General features: G+C 40.6%; 1 protein-coding gene across 1 annotated transcript in view; it reads left to right on the top strand.

Annotated features, from left to right (window-relative positions):
- The first annotated feature begins 8,013 nt into the window (after positions 1-8,013).
- The window catches only part of LOC140930976 (uncharacterized), a 31,788-nt gene continuing 27,060 nt past the window's right edge, over positions 8,014-12,741 (top strand). The window contains exon 1 of the mRNA XM_073380724.1: positions 8,014-8,059. The gene's annotated coding sequence lies outside the window, so the exon portion shown is untranslated. The remainder of the gene's footprint in view (positions 8,060-12,741) is intronic.

The raw sequence follows: 12,741 nt of genomic DNA, 5'->3' as shown, positions 1-12,741 counted from the left end.
CAACCAGGCGCATATGAGGACTAAGTCCCGTTCAAGAGTAATGAGCATCACAGCGTGTCACTAAGAGCACGATTCAATGATTCCGTGCCTTAAAGTGTTGCATCGCAGACGTGTCGCTCGTCACGCATATCCAACAAAGAACATTCGTGCTTTGTTTTTCTTCTCACGGGTTGCTCATCATTACCTTACCTGTAACTAACTTACGGAATTACTTCTTTACCGCGCGCAGCTCGCAAAGTAAGCTTGTCGCTTAGAGCACGCGTTAAGCTACAAGTAGGCCCTTAAGTCCGTCAGGGATAGTAGAGCAAGAAAATATAAGAGAGCGAGCGCGAAAATCGCTAACCGTGAGGAAAGGCTACAGCGGAGGAAAGGGAGAAAATTGAGGAAATATTCTTATGGGTTACTTGATGCCCATAGCAGACAAGAAACACAAGTAACATTGTAGCAGTGGGCATTAATAGTGTTACGCGTAGGACGTATAACATGGAAGACGTGGAAGGGTCATGTTATAACGGGTTTCAAAGAGAGATTTGCCGGTTTTCCTTTCCCACTTGGAGCTCCAAGCGCAACATATAAACCACTACACGTCTATGCCTCCGGACTTGTTATAGCCCTTATATATTCCCACCGCTTTCGGTACAAAACCTAAGGCCTGGCGTCTCATATTCAAATCATCTTGACAGTAAGTATTACATCATTGTAGGATTGTACATGGTTTATGAATAAGTTTTCATCCGTATTGCATGATTCAATAGAACATAGGCATACGTGAGCAGGAAAAGATTGTTTAATGAACGATTTTTTTTCCACTTTTGTTTCTTCCATTTGGTAAAAAACGATTTTATTGTTCATCCTTCTAGTCAAGCAAAACCTAGTAACCAGGACAACGCAAAGAATCTCATCTATATTCAGACGTAGCCTTCTGAACACACATAGTTAGTGCAGGACAACAAAGGTGAATAAATAGAAGCCGAAAGGCCTAAAATGCACTGTGAACTACTCTGTTAAATTGGATACAACAAGGTAGGTGTCATTCATTTTGTGGCAAGATTCTTTCATTTTTTGCAAGCTGTTTAGAGTAGTCAAGACTCGCTAAAAGATATATATATTTTAGTGTTGTTAGCCCGTCGCTCTGATTTCGTTTAAATACAGGACACACAAGTAGTTTGTAATCGTTGATGATAATTATCAAAATAATGTCCATCAATGAAAATATGCCTATGTACGTATGTTATAAGATTTAAAAGGCAGGTTTCCTTAAAAACAAACAACATGACAAGTTACATGCATGCTGACTACGCGATTAGGAGCATTAAATGCGGTTGGTTTCTTAAGGTGCTTAGCTCAAATTTTAAAGTTCCGCATTGGAATCTAAACAAAGCCATTATCGTTAATTCTTTGTTAGCTTAGAATAATATAATATTTCAAAAGTTTATTCTCGAAATATGATGTTATAAAATTCGAAATTGGTGGAAATTTTAACGCTCGGGCTGGAACGTACACCTAGAGGTCAGAGCCTGATTCGCTTCCTGTCCACCCTTTACATATATGAAGTACAGCGCCTAAAATCACTGACCCTCCTGGCTGTAAATGGGGAGAACGTGGTGGTAATCATCTCTGTTGTCCATCTGATTCAAAGATTGCTAGAGTCTTGAACATCCCAAGGGCACCCAACGAGGATATAGTTCAAAACCACTTAACATAGCATTGTTGAACGTATTTTAGTATTCAAACGGTAGATAAAGGTGTTGCGATATTGCATTATTGTAGTAGGCCAGGTCACGTGTTACTGTTGATTCATGTGGTCCATATTTGGTCATTAAAAAGCTAGTATGATTCTCATGTACCAGACTCGGTGAGAATGCAATGATAATGCAATGATAATGCAATATCGCAACATCTCCCTTCCTTTGAAGTGAACGAGCTTATGAACAATAACAAAATTTGATAATCTTACAAAACCGAAAGTAAAAAAAAAAAAAATGAGAAGTAATAGAAAATAAATGTTACAAAACTTACAAAAAAAATTCTAATAATAATAACTTTCATAGGGGGCAATGTCTTTGCAGAACGATCAGTAAAAGTCTGTTGAAGTTCAAATACCCTTCTTTTTTTTTTTGCAACTGAAAACTAACTAAGCAACAAAGTCCTTGAACCTAGAGGGTGGTTTTACGACTCGGGTGCGTGTCTTCTTGACAGCTGGAAGTGGGGACGGTGTAGACATCTGCTTTTGTTCAGGTAACGGTGTCTGCACATCACGCTTTGTGGGTTGACTCTCAGTGACCACTACTGTCTGCCGCTGAGTAGTAGCTGCTGGTTGCTCAGCTGGCTTCAAGAATTCTCGGTTCCTGCGAAGAACTTGGTTGTCTGAATTTGTTTTCACCACATAAGATCGGTCTGACAACTTCTCGATACACGTGCCAGTTTTCCAGGTTTGATTCTTCTGCAAAGGTGCAATTCTGACATCTTGTCCTATTTCTTTTTCTGGTAAAATGCGGGAGGATCGATCATGATACCATTTCGCTTTCTGTCGTTTCAACTTCAGCTTCTCAGTAACACTTTCAGGAACTTTGGGGTATAGAAGGTTGGTAGCTGTGAGTAACAAGGTTCTGGTGCGACGAGACATCAACCTCTGTGCTGGGCTTGTTCCGATTGACTCCGTTGGTGTGTTTCTTTGGTCTAGTAGGGCTAACCAAGGATCTCTGTTGTCCTTGAGTGTCTTCTTGATTAAGGACGTAGCGGTATTCACAGCAGACTCCACTTTTCCATTAGCTTTGTGATGTTGTGGGGAGGATGTCACGTGGACAAATTCCCAGTCAAGTGCAAATTGACGAAACTCTTGACTTGAGAACTGAGGACCATTGTCGGTTACTAATGAATCCGGAATACCGTATCTGCTGAATTGTTCCTTGAGGAATTCAACCACAGAACTAGAGGTGTTCTCTCCCAATTTCTTGACTTCAATAAAGTCGGAATAGAAGTCCACAAGCACTATATAATCTTGGCTATGAAGCTTGAATTGGTCTGCAGCAACTCGACTCCAAGGGCGATCTGGAAGCTTGTGACTCTGCATTGGAAGCTTCTGATTCTTAGCTTGAAATTCGTTACAGATTGAGCATTGCTTGATTTGATCACGTACTTCAGCATTCATGCCGGGCCAGAAAACAGTGTCTCTAGCTTTACGAAGGCAAGCTTCTACTCCCAAATGGCTTGAATGGATTCGTGACTTTACCTCGGGTCTTAGTAGCTGAGGGATGACTACTCTTGAGCCTTTGAAAAGAACACCGTTGTGAACGGCCAGTTCCTCACGGTAGGACCAGTACTCACGAATCTTGATTGGCACTTTCTCTTTTTGCATTGGCCAACCGGTCAGAATAGTTGTCTTCAGGGTTTGCAAAGTGTCGTCTTGACCTGTACTTCGTTGTAACTGCTCTAGTCGTTCTGGTGTGATCTTAAGGGCTAGCATAGGGTCAAGGGTCTCTAACTTTAAAGAAAACACTTGAAATGATTCTTCTGACTTCAGGGTTTCATGCTGTGCTGCTCTAGATAAATGATCAGCCAAGAACATCTGCGACCCAGGTTTGTAGCTGACTGACAGGTTGAATCGTTGCAGCCTGAGAAGCATCCTTTGAAGACGGCACGGAGCTGAAAGGAGAGACTTCTTGAAAATTGATTCAAGAGGTTTGTGATCTGTTTCTACAAAAATTTTCTCTCTGCGTTGCTAAGTATTGATTGAATCTTTCACACGCAAAGACTACTGCCAGACATTCTTTCTCGATGGTTGCGTAATTCTTCTCTGTAGGGGAGAGAGTTCTAGAAGCAAAAGCTACTGGTTGTCCGCTTTGAAGGAGGACTGCTCCAAGGCCTTTGTCACTGGCATCAGTCTGGATGGTGACTTCTTCTTCGATGTTGTAGAACTTAAGCACTGGGTGTTGAATGACAAGTTGCTGAATTGTAGCGAAGGCTTCATCATGCTGCTTTGCCCAGGTGAATTTGGTATGGCCAGTTGTGAGCTCTCTCAATGGTGCTGACACATCTGAAAGCTTCGGAAGGAATTTAGAGAGGTAGTTAACGAAACCAAGTAAAGTGAGTACTTCAGGTTTAGATCTAGGCTTGGGCATGTTCTTGATGGCAGAGACCTTTTCTGGATCTGGCTTCAATCCATCCTTTGAAATCCCATGGCCCATGAATTTCACTTCTGCTTCTCGAAGCTTTACTTTGTTCTTGTTAAGCTTCAGGTTAACTTGCTTGGCTCGTTCAAGTAGGCGAATCACATTTTGATCATGGTTTACAAGGGCTTCGGAGTCAGTATCACCACAACCAACCACAAGGATATCATCTCTGATGACTTTCACTCCGGGTAGATCTGCGAGGCACTCTTGTAGTTTGCTCTCAAAAACTTCGGGGGCTAAGGTTATACCAAAGGGCATTCTTAAGTAACGATATCTTCCAAGGGGTGTCCAGAAAGTAGTGAGTTTGCTACTCTCATCATCAAGGCTAACTTGATAAAATCCATCCTTTGCGTCGAAGGAACTGAAGATTCGTGCTTTGATGAGCTCAGGTAAAAGTTCCTCTAAAGTAGGCATTTGGAACTTAGGGCGTTGGACTGCACGGTTCAGGTCTTTTGGATCCAAACAGATTCGAATCTTCTGAGGTTTTGCAACTATCACCATATTGCTGATCCACTCTGAGGGCTCAACTGCTTTCTTGATAATGCCTTGCTCCTCCAACTCCAAAATCGTCTTCTTTACATCTTTCTGCAAGGCTACAGGCACACGTCTAGGGGAGTGCTGCACTGGTGTAACATTTTTATCAACCACAATTTTTGCGTCTCCAATGTGTCCTAGGCCACTGAAAACTTCATGATACTTGTTCAGCAGATCTTCTCTTGACAGAGGATTTTGCATTGGACTCTCGCTCATTTGGTGTAGACTCTCAGGGACACTGACATTCAAACGGATGAGTTGCAACTTTTCGCATGTGTCGGCTGACAGCAAGGGTTTGCACTTGTTTTCAACAACTTGAAACTTCAGAGTCTTCTTTTCGCCTTTGTGATGCACATGTAATTTGCATTCACCGAGTGGCTTTAACGTTGAACCCCCAAATAGCTTCAGTTTGACAGAGGAGTTGTCCATGGGTGGATCTCCTAACTGTGTAATGATTGAGAGGTCGTCCAAACAAAGTACGTTGCAGGTAGCTCCAGTATCCAGTTGACAGGCTAAGGTTGTTGTAAAATCTTCAGCTGATTTGAAGAAACTGACATCTGCAAACCACTGCTTTGCTTTAGTCTGTACCAGGGAGACAGTTTCCACTTGCAGGCAGCTTTCATCAGAGCTTTCTTCGTCTTCTTGAAATTGTTGCACTTTTTTTGATGAGCGACACACGGACGCAAAATGGCCCTTTTTGTGACACTTACTGCACGTTTGCTTGAACGCGGGACACTCTGTTCTTCTTGTATGACGTTGTTTACGACCACAATACTTGCATGTCGGTTCAGAAGAACTTTCGGAATTCTTATTCTCGTTTTTCTTCTCTTTCTTTGAGGATCTGGATCCATCTCTTTTCTTTCGACGATTTGTATCTACGGTTTTCTTGTCACGAAGTTTCTTGACGTCTTCGGTCTGCTTGTCTCCCGTGGCTTCGATCGTCTTCATCTGGTGCGAAGCTGTTTCGCTCGATGTGCACATTTCTATGGCTTTCTGAAGGGTCAGGGATTTCTCTCTCAGAAGCCTGACTTTGTCACCTTGATTCTTTAATCCGATGACCAATCTATCTCGTATAAACTCGTCTGTTAAAGCTCCATATTCACAGGACGCGGCTAATTTCCTCAATCTTGTGACGTAAGTTTGAACGGATTCTTCGCTTGTCTGTGAACAAGTGTTAAAAACATACCGCTCGTACAAGACATTTCTGGTCGGCTTGAAATATTTTTCCAGAGCTTCTAGACATTTGTCGATTTTCTTCTTATCTTCCTCAGACAGGTTAAGGTTAAGTAGAATTTGGAGACATTCTCGTCCCATCGCTGATCGCAAAGTCGCAAGACGGACCGATTCCTCTCGCTTGTCGAGGCCTGTCGCGATTTCATAATCGCTCCATTGCTGTTTAAAAAACTCCCAGTTGCCAGCAACATCACCTTGACATTTCATGGAACTTGGCAGCGGAAAATTTGACGCAATAAGCTGAGGATAAACTTGCGGAATAGCTTGTGCTTGCGCTGTGCTTGGTGTTGACGCTGATGGCGCGGAAATTTGCGCACTCGACTCCACGTGGTCGTTGTCTGCCGGCATCTTCTCACACTTTGAGCGGACAATTTGCTTCGAAATTACGCACAAAAGAAGGAAACTGCATCAGTGTGCCACCAACAGCATTAACTATTCGTAAGAGGAGCTGGACTCTTCAGAAGGTAAACTTTACTTCTGACACCATGTTTCAATAGGCATGTACCAGACTCGGTGAGAATCATACTAGCTTTTTAATGACCAAATATGGACCACATGAATCAACAGTAACACGTGACCTGGCCTACTACAATAATGCAATATCGCAACAAAAGGTATATTTTTATCCCCTAAAAACTTTTCATCTGTTCGGATTTCCTAGCTGAAAGTCTAGTGATCCGAAAATTATAGGGATAAAAAATCACCTTCTCGAAAATTTCAGCCAGGAAAAGGCTCCCGAAAATTCTAGGTGGCCTTTTTTAGGGTCAAAATCCGTTAAAAATGGGTAATTATACCATTTTGTAGATGTTCGAAAATCCTAGGAGAGGCAGGCAAGCAAGAAATTTTGCAACAAATGCTCCGAAAATTCTAGATCTCAAATCGTCTTCCGAACAGATATTTTCCCGAAAATTGCCGTTGGGTGCCCCTGACATCCAGCAAACGAAACTTGCAAATTCAATACTCGTTTCACGTGTGATCGTACTGGGGCGAAATTTGCATTTCACCTAACTGCAATGAACCACTACGAACTGTGTCACGGAAACTTGTCAACCCTCCATGTCGCTTGATAAAAAGTATTCAATTTATTGGAAATGGAAAATGCCTTTCCGCCATTTTCATGCCGAACAATAAAGGTGCCCGGCTGGCACGCATATTAAAGCCAAAACCAAAGCAAGCACCTCGTTTTTTGTTTCGCACGATCGAACATACAGGGCGTCATGGACAAAAGGTTTTTAATGAGATGATCATATAATTGCTGCAAAGCCTCGAACGGCTTCGCAGCAGACTAATTCAGGTCGCGTACGTGACCACCCTGGGTTGCCTGTGCCCGAAGACAGCTTCATTTAAATTTAAAGTACGGCCTTCAAGTACGGCCTCTCTCGTTCGCAGTCAATCGATTCAGATAGAAAACAGGAGAACACTCAGAACACAAATAAAGTGTGATGTGGAAAATGTTAAGCCCGGGAGAAATCCTGTTTCGTATAGAAAGCCACGGCTTTGCAAGCGAAGAGTATGAATGCAAGTGAAGGTAAAAAATTCCGTGAATTGAAGCAATAAGTTTCTCAGAACATTTCAAGCAGTTCCTGGAACAGGGGCACCCAACGTCAATTTTCGGAAAATATCTGTTCGGAAGACGATTTGAGATCTAGAATTTTCGGAACATTTGTTGTAAAATTTCTTGCTTGCCTGCCTCTCCTAGGATTTTCGAACATCTAAAACATGGTATAATTGTCCATTTTTAACCAAGTTTTACCCTAGAAAGGACACCTAGAATTTCGAGAGCCTTTTTTCTGGCTGAAATTTTCGAAAAGGTAAGTTTTGATCCTTATTATTTTCGGATCACCAGACTTTCAGCTAGGAAATCCGAACAAATGAAAAATTTTTAGGGGATAAAAATATGCCTAAATCTACTGTTTAAATTCTAAAATCCGTTCAACAATGCTATGTTTAAGTGGTTTTGAACTATATTCTCGTTGGGTGCCTCAGCTGGAACTCTACGGTACAGTCGGTGTTTGGCTGGTCACTTCGATCTATGAAAGGAGTAACAGTGGTTACGCAATAAAGCCAAAAAAACAGTAAAACGACAAACAGACACCAAAACACAGTGGAATACATTGCAGGTAAGTCTTTTTTATTCAATTCATTTAAGAAAAAGTGAGGTTTTGCGTTATTTAGCGTGCGCAGATCTCAGTAATATATTTCTCATACAAAGTCTCTTATATTTTCAACGGTCGCCTGTAACGCGACACCGGCGCGTCACCTATGTTATGTAAATTACATTACACTCTTCCCTCACAACGTGAGTTTGGGCCGCCTGTGATTTCTTAAGTTATTAAGAGTTTTTCTACAAAGTGACAAAGTTTGTTTTCACTTGTCAGTAAAACGTTTTATACATGACGGAAGCAAAGATTGAAAATGATTTGATAGACAGTCCTCTGTCCCCTCTTGTTTCTCTTACACATGAACGGCCTAGGAGAAAATTGTACCTCAAGGATACGTCTGTTCGCTGATGATACTTTGATTGGAGCTATATCTTGGGCAACTTAAATTGTAAATTATTATCGGAGGTCGTCAGTAACAACTCTTCTCATGATAACCTCTTAAATATCATCGATATTTATGGTGTGACTCAACTTATTACAGAACCAACTAGAGTCACGCAATATTCAAGTACCCTGATCGATTTATTTAAGTCAGTGGTTTGTAATATTGGTATAAGTGATCACTCTGCTATTTATCTTACACGCAAAGTTACTCATCTTCGCTATAATATGCATAAAACTGTAGAAGTCCGACTGCTCACGAATTTCAATGAAGCTGAATTCAGCTGCGAAATCTTAGCATGATTGACTGGAACCGCGTTACCACGCACATTAACCCAAATGAAATGCTAGACATTTGGAAACACTGTGTGTACCATTGGGAAAAAAAAAAAAAGGGTTAAAAACAAACGCTTTCCCTGTATTACCAATGAACTGTTGCGTGAAATGCATAAGAGAAATTTTCGAAGAAAGAATGCTACATCTACAAATAACCCCTTGGTTTGGAAACAGTCTAAAGGTGCAAGAAATAAGGCCAATAAGTCAGTGAAGAAAGCTAAACGTAAATACTTTTCTGAAAACCTTAATGCACACACTAGTAAAACCTAATGGTTAATTAATGAACTCCAATCTCGCCAAAGTAAATCAACCAAAGTGTCTCAAGTCAAAACTGGAAACCAAGTTTTCCCCTCACCTGGTGATATCGCTGAAGCATTTAACAACCATTTTACAAACATTGGCCAATCTCTAGCACAGGAAATTAATTCCAAGTTTGGAAATTGACCCACTTGCCTATATTAATCCTGTTGATGGAGCATTTTCTTTTCAACGGATCAATGTTCAAGAAGTCATCAAATTCATTAAAGCTATCAATGAAGGTAAAGCAACTGGTCTTGACAAAATATCAAACAGGTTTCTGAAGATTGCTGCAGATGTTGTCGCGCCCTCTTTAACTGGCATCTTTAATCAGTCGTTACTGACTGGTATTTTCCCCTTTGACTGGAAACTAGCTAAAGTGTCACCAATTTTTAAGAATGGTTCTAACTCTGACCTAAACAACTGTCGACCTATATCTGTTATTCCTACCGTAGCCAAAATTCTCGAAAAGATTATATATGACCAACTATTGTTGGTTTTCACATGACGTCAAAATTTCGATCCTACCGGGATTTTACTTTCACGATGCATTAGAGCAGCTGAAAACTAATTTTCATACAAATTTTCGCTTCAAAAGGGTTCTTGGTTTTGTGATAGAGTACGCTTGAATTTCTAAGCTTTTGCTTCTCTCCCTTTCGCAGTCACTGATCGATTCAGAAAGAAAACAGAAGAACACTCAGAACACAAATAAAGTGTGATGTGGAAAACTTTAAGTTCAGGAGAAATCCTGTTTCGTATAGAAAGCCACGTTTTTGCAAGCGAAGAGTATGAGTCGGTGTTTTGGCTAAAATGTGTAGCCAGGCTTTGTTGTATTTATTTTAGTTGATAAATTGCTTAAGTTATTAAGAGTTTTTTCTACAAAGTGACAAAGTCTGTTTTCCCTTGGCAGTAAAACGTTTTACACACGACGGACGCAAAGATTGAAAATGATTTGACACGATAGCGAAGCTTTATGAACAAGTTTTAATAATACTGAACTCGATTGGAAATTCGCTCTCACTCACTCCAACGCTCGCGTGCTCTTAACTTTTTTTGTGGACAGGTTTCAGACGAATAATACGGTGATTTATTCTCACGGACTTTATGCAAAATAGCTTGATATAAACACTTATTTTGGTTCAAAGTTCAGTGTTCTCGATCGCCTTCGAAAAGTCATGTAGCGTTACATGCACAGTTATTTGACACGGTTAATGTCAAATAACAACAATCGAAATAAACTGCAACTGATGCAAATTATTTGATATGTCATGCTTTACTCGTAGCACTTCACTTTCCACTGACAACTACTAGTAGAGAGGTTAAGCATCACGTTTCCGTCAAACTTGCACCACGTGACCAAGTTTCCTCTACACTTGTCGTTTACTGTTCATTATTTCTACACCTAAATCAGTAGTTTAGCGCAATTTTTCATCCATAAGAATTGTTTTTAGCTGGTTTTATCTGCTCATTTTCTATTTTGAGAAATTTTTAACTTGAATCTGACGTTTGCCGTAAGTGAAGCTCAAACTCTCTATAAACACGACTCTCTCGCTTTTTCTCTTCTTTTTCTTGTTGAAATTAGCGTACCAGTGATATTAAACTTTACATTTTTCTAACGTGTTTAATTCGCTAGACGTCCAATGATTTTACATCAAATGTGCATCTTACGCTAATCTTTTAATAAATTAAAATTGCTTTCGACGGTTTGAAAAAGAAATCCACATGTCATAACAACATACGGTAAGAAAGGCCTCTGATATCTAAACGTCGCTGATATACAATCGTATATTTTTTTCAAAACCAATAGTATGCGCGATGCAAACTCGAATTGATCGGAGAAATCTCTTAGCTCTACGCTATCGCCTGTTGTATACGTTTCGCCTTAGTGGTAGCCTGGCGGGATAGCCTCCATCAGCAACTATACTGACTCTTTGGGGTAGCAAAAAAGACCGCAGCCCTGGTTGCGGAATTCATACGGTATGTTTGAGCATCATTCAGGTGTCCAGTTGTCCAGGTGTCCAACTACTGCATAATTTTACGAGCTATATGCATGGTCTTTGAGAAAAACGAATCTTTGCAAAAGCATCACTGTGCTTCGGAACTTACCCTGTAACAAGCATAACTATCATTCCATCCGAATCCACAATCAGTTCATGAGGACATGAAGTGAAATTTATTGTCTCCCCGGTAGAGTTCTACTTGTCTCGGCCCTTAAAAACGTCTAATTTTGTGCGCTGTAGCATCAGTCATGCCCACCACATTTAAGGCCGAGGTATCAGAACAATATGATATATTTCCTCGGCAACTGTGCTCTTGCTTATGTTAAAAATGTACGCCAGAATGAGAAGTTTCAGAAACCTGGGAGCAAGGGTGTCGCAGTGGTGTATTGAGCGCGCAGGTAAGTCTAAGTTATATAGATTCTAAGGTTGCTTGTTCAAAACCCGCGAAGCCCGAACAACGTTTTGAAACGTTTTTAGTCATGGCGCATGCGCACTGCGCACTTTCAAGGACATTTTATCTGTCCCACAACTTTTCATTTTGAAACTCAACCACAAATATAAACCCCCTTTGCACATTACATTAACATTCATTCTCGTCCCCAGAGCCACTCGGCTTAATTTGTGACCACGTGACCAAGAAACGATGGGCTCTGGGGACGAGAATGATCACGATGTATCTCCGATAATCTCCGATCAAGTCACAAAGTGTCCCGACAAGGTATTCTGAAGTCACAAAGTATTCCGAACAACTCACGAAATGTCCGACCTCATTAGAATAAGACTAGGTTCTGAAGTCGCCATCATGTGATATTAGTTTTGTGTACTGACAGCGAAGACTTCTCAGTCGCATCAAGCGCTGTAAACAGGTACACCTGTAGTATTAATGCCTTCGGCTTAAAGGGTTTCCTTTCCTAAACGATGTTCTATTGTGTCAAAAGTTGCAAAATGTTTAAAATACTTGATACATGTAATGAATTATTGTGTTATTGCGGCTTTGCATTAACACCTCCATCGTGTATTTTAAACAGTCATAACAGAAAATAGGCATATTTCATTGATGGCTGTGCTGATAAATCGCTTAAATCACAACATATTTTTATGTTTCTATGTTTTTGGACATCCCCTTTGTTGATCTGAAAAGGTATTTTGTTTAGAAGATGTGGGAATTTTGCACAGAGCTAGGAGGAAAATATGCAATTTTGAGGCCTCTCCCGCCTACGGCAAAGTGGGTGTAAATCCAAAAATATTTAGCAGATATGAGTTGCCTAGGAAGAGAAAAAAACCGTTGAAAGTGCAAAACTTTGAAGTGGTTAACTCAGCAATACGCGCTATTTTTACTCATTGTCACTACAAAAATTTGGCCACCGGGCGCTGAAGTGATTTTCCTCCCGAAAAATTTTATTTTGAAATAATTATTTACAAATGTGGTTTCAATTACTTTTGGACTAAAATATATTCATGGGCATTGATTTTCCCACCCGAAACGCAGTGGACCGGTTTTAGGGAGACTCTATTCTTAAGAGTGGTTGTCAGAGAAAACCGGGCAAAATGTTAAAAATGTCAACGGAAGGGGGTCAACAGAATAAGTTCATACTAACATCACAGATAGGTCTGGTGGAGTAATGG

This window comes from Porites lutea, chromosome 1, assembly GCF_958299795.1.
Source record: "Porites lutea chromosome 1, jaPorLute2.1, whole genome shotgun sequence".
NCBI lineage: Eukaryota > Metazoa > Cnidaria > Anthozoa > Scleractinia > Poritidae > Porites > Porites lutea.
The sequence above is the reverse complement of the archived record's forward strand: the minus strand, read 5'-3'. Positions and strand labels throughout refer to the sequence as shown.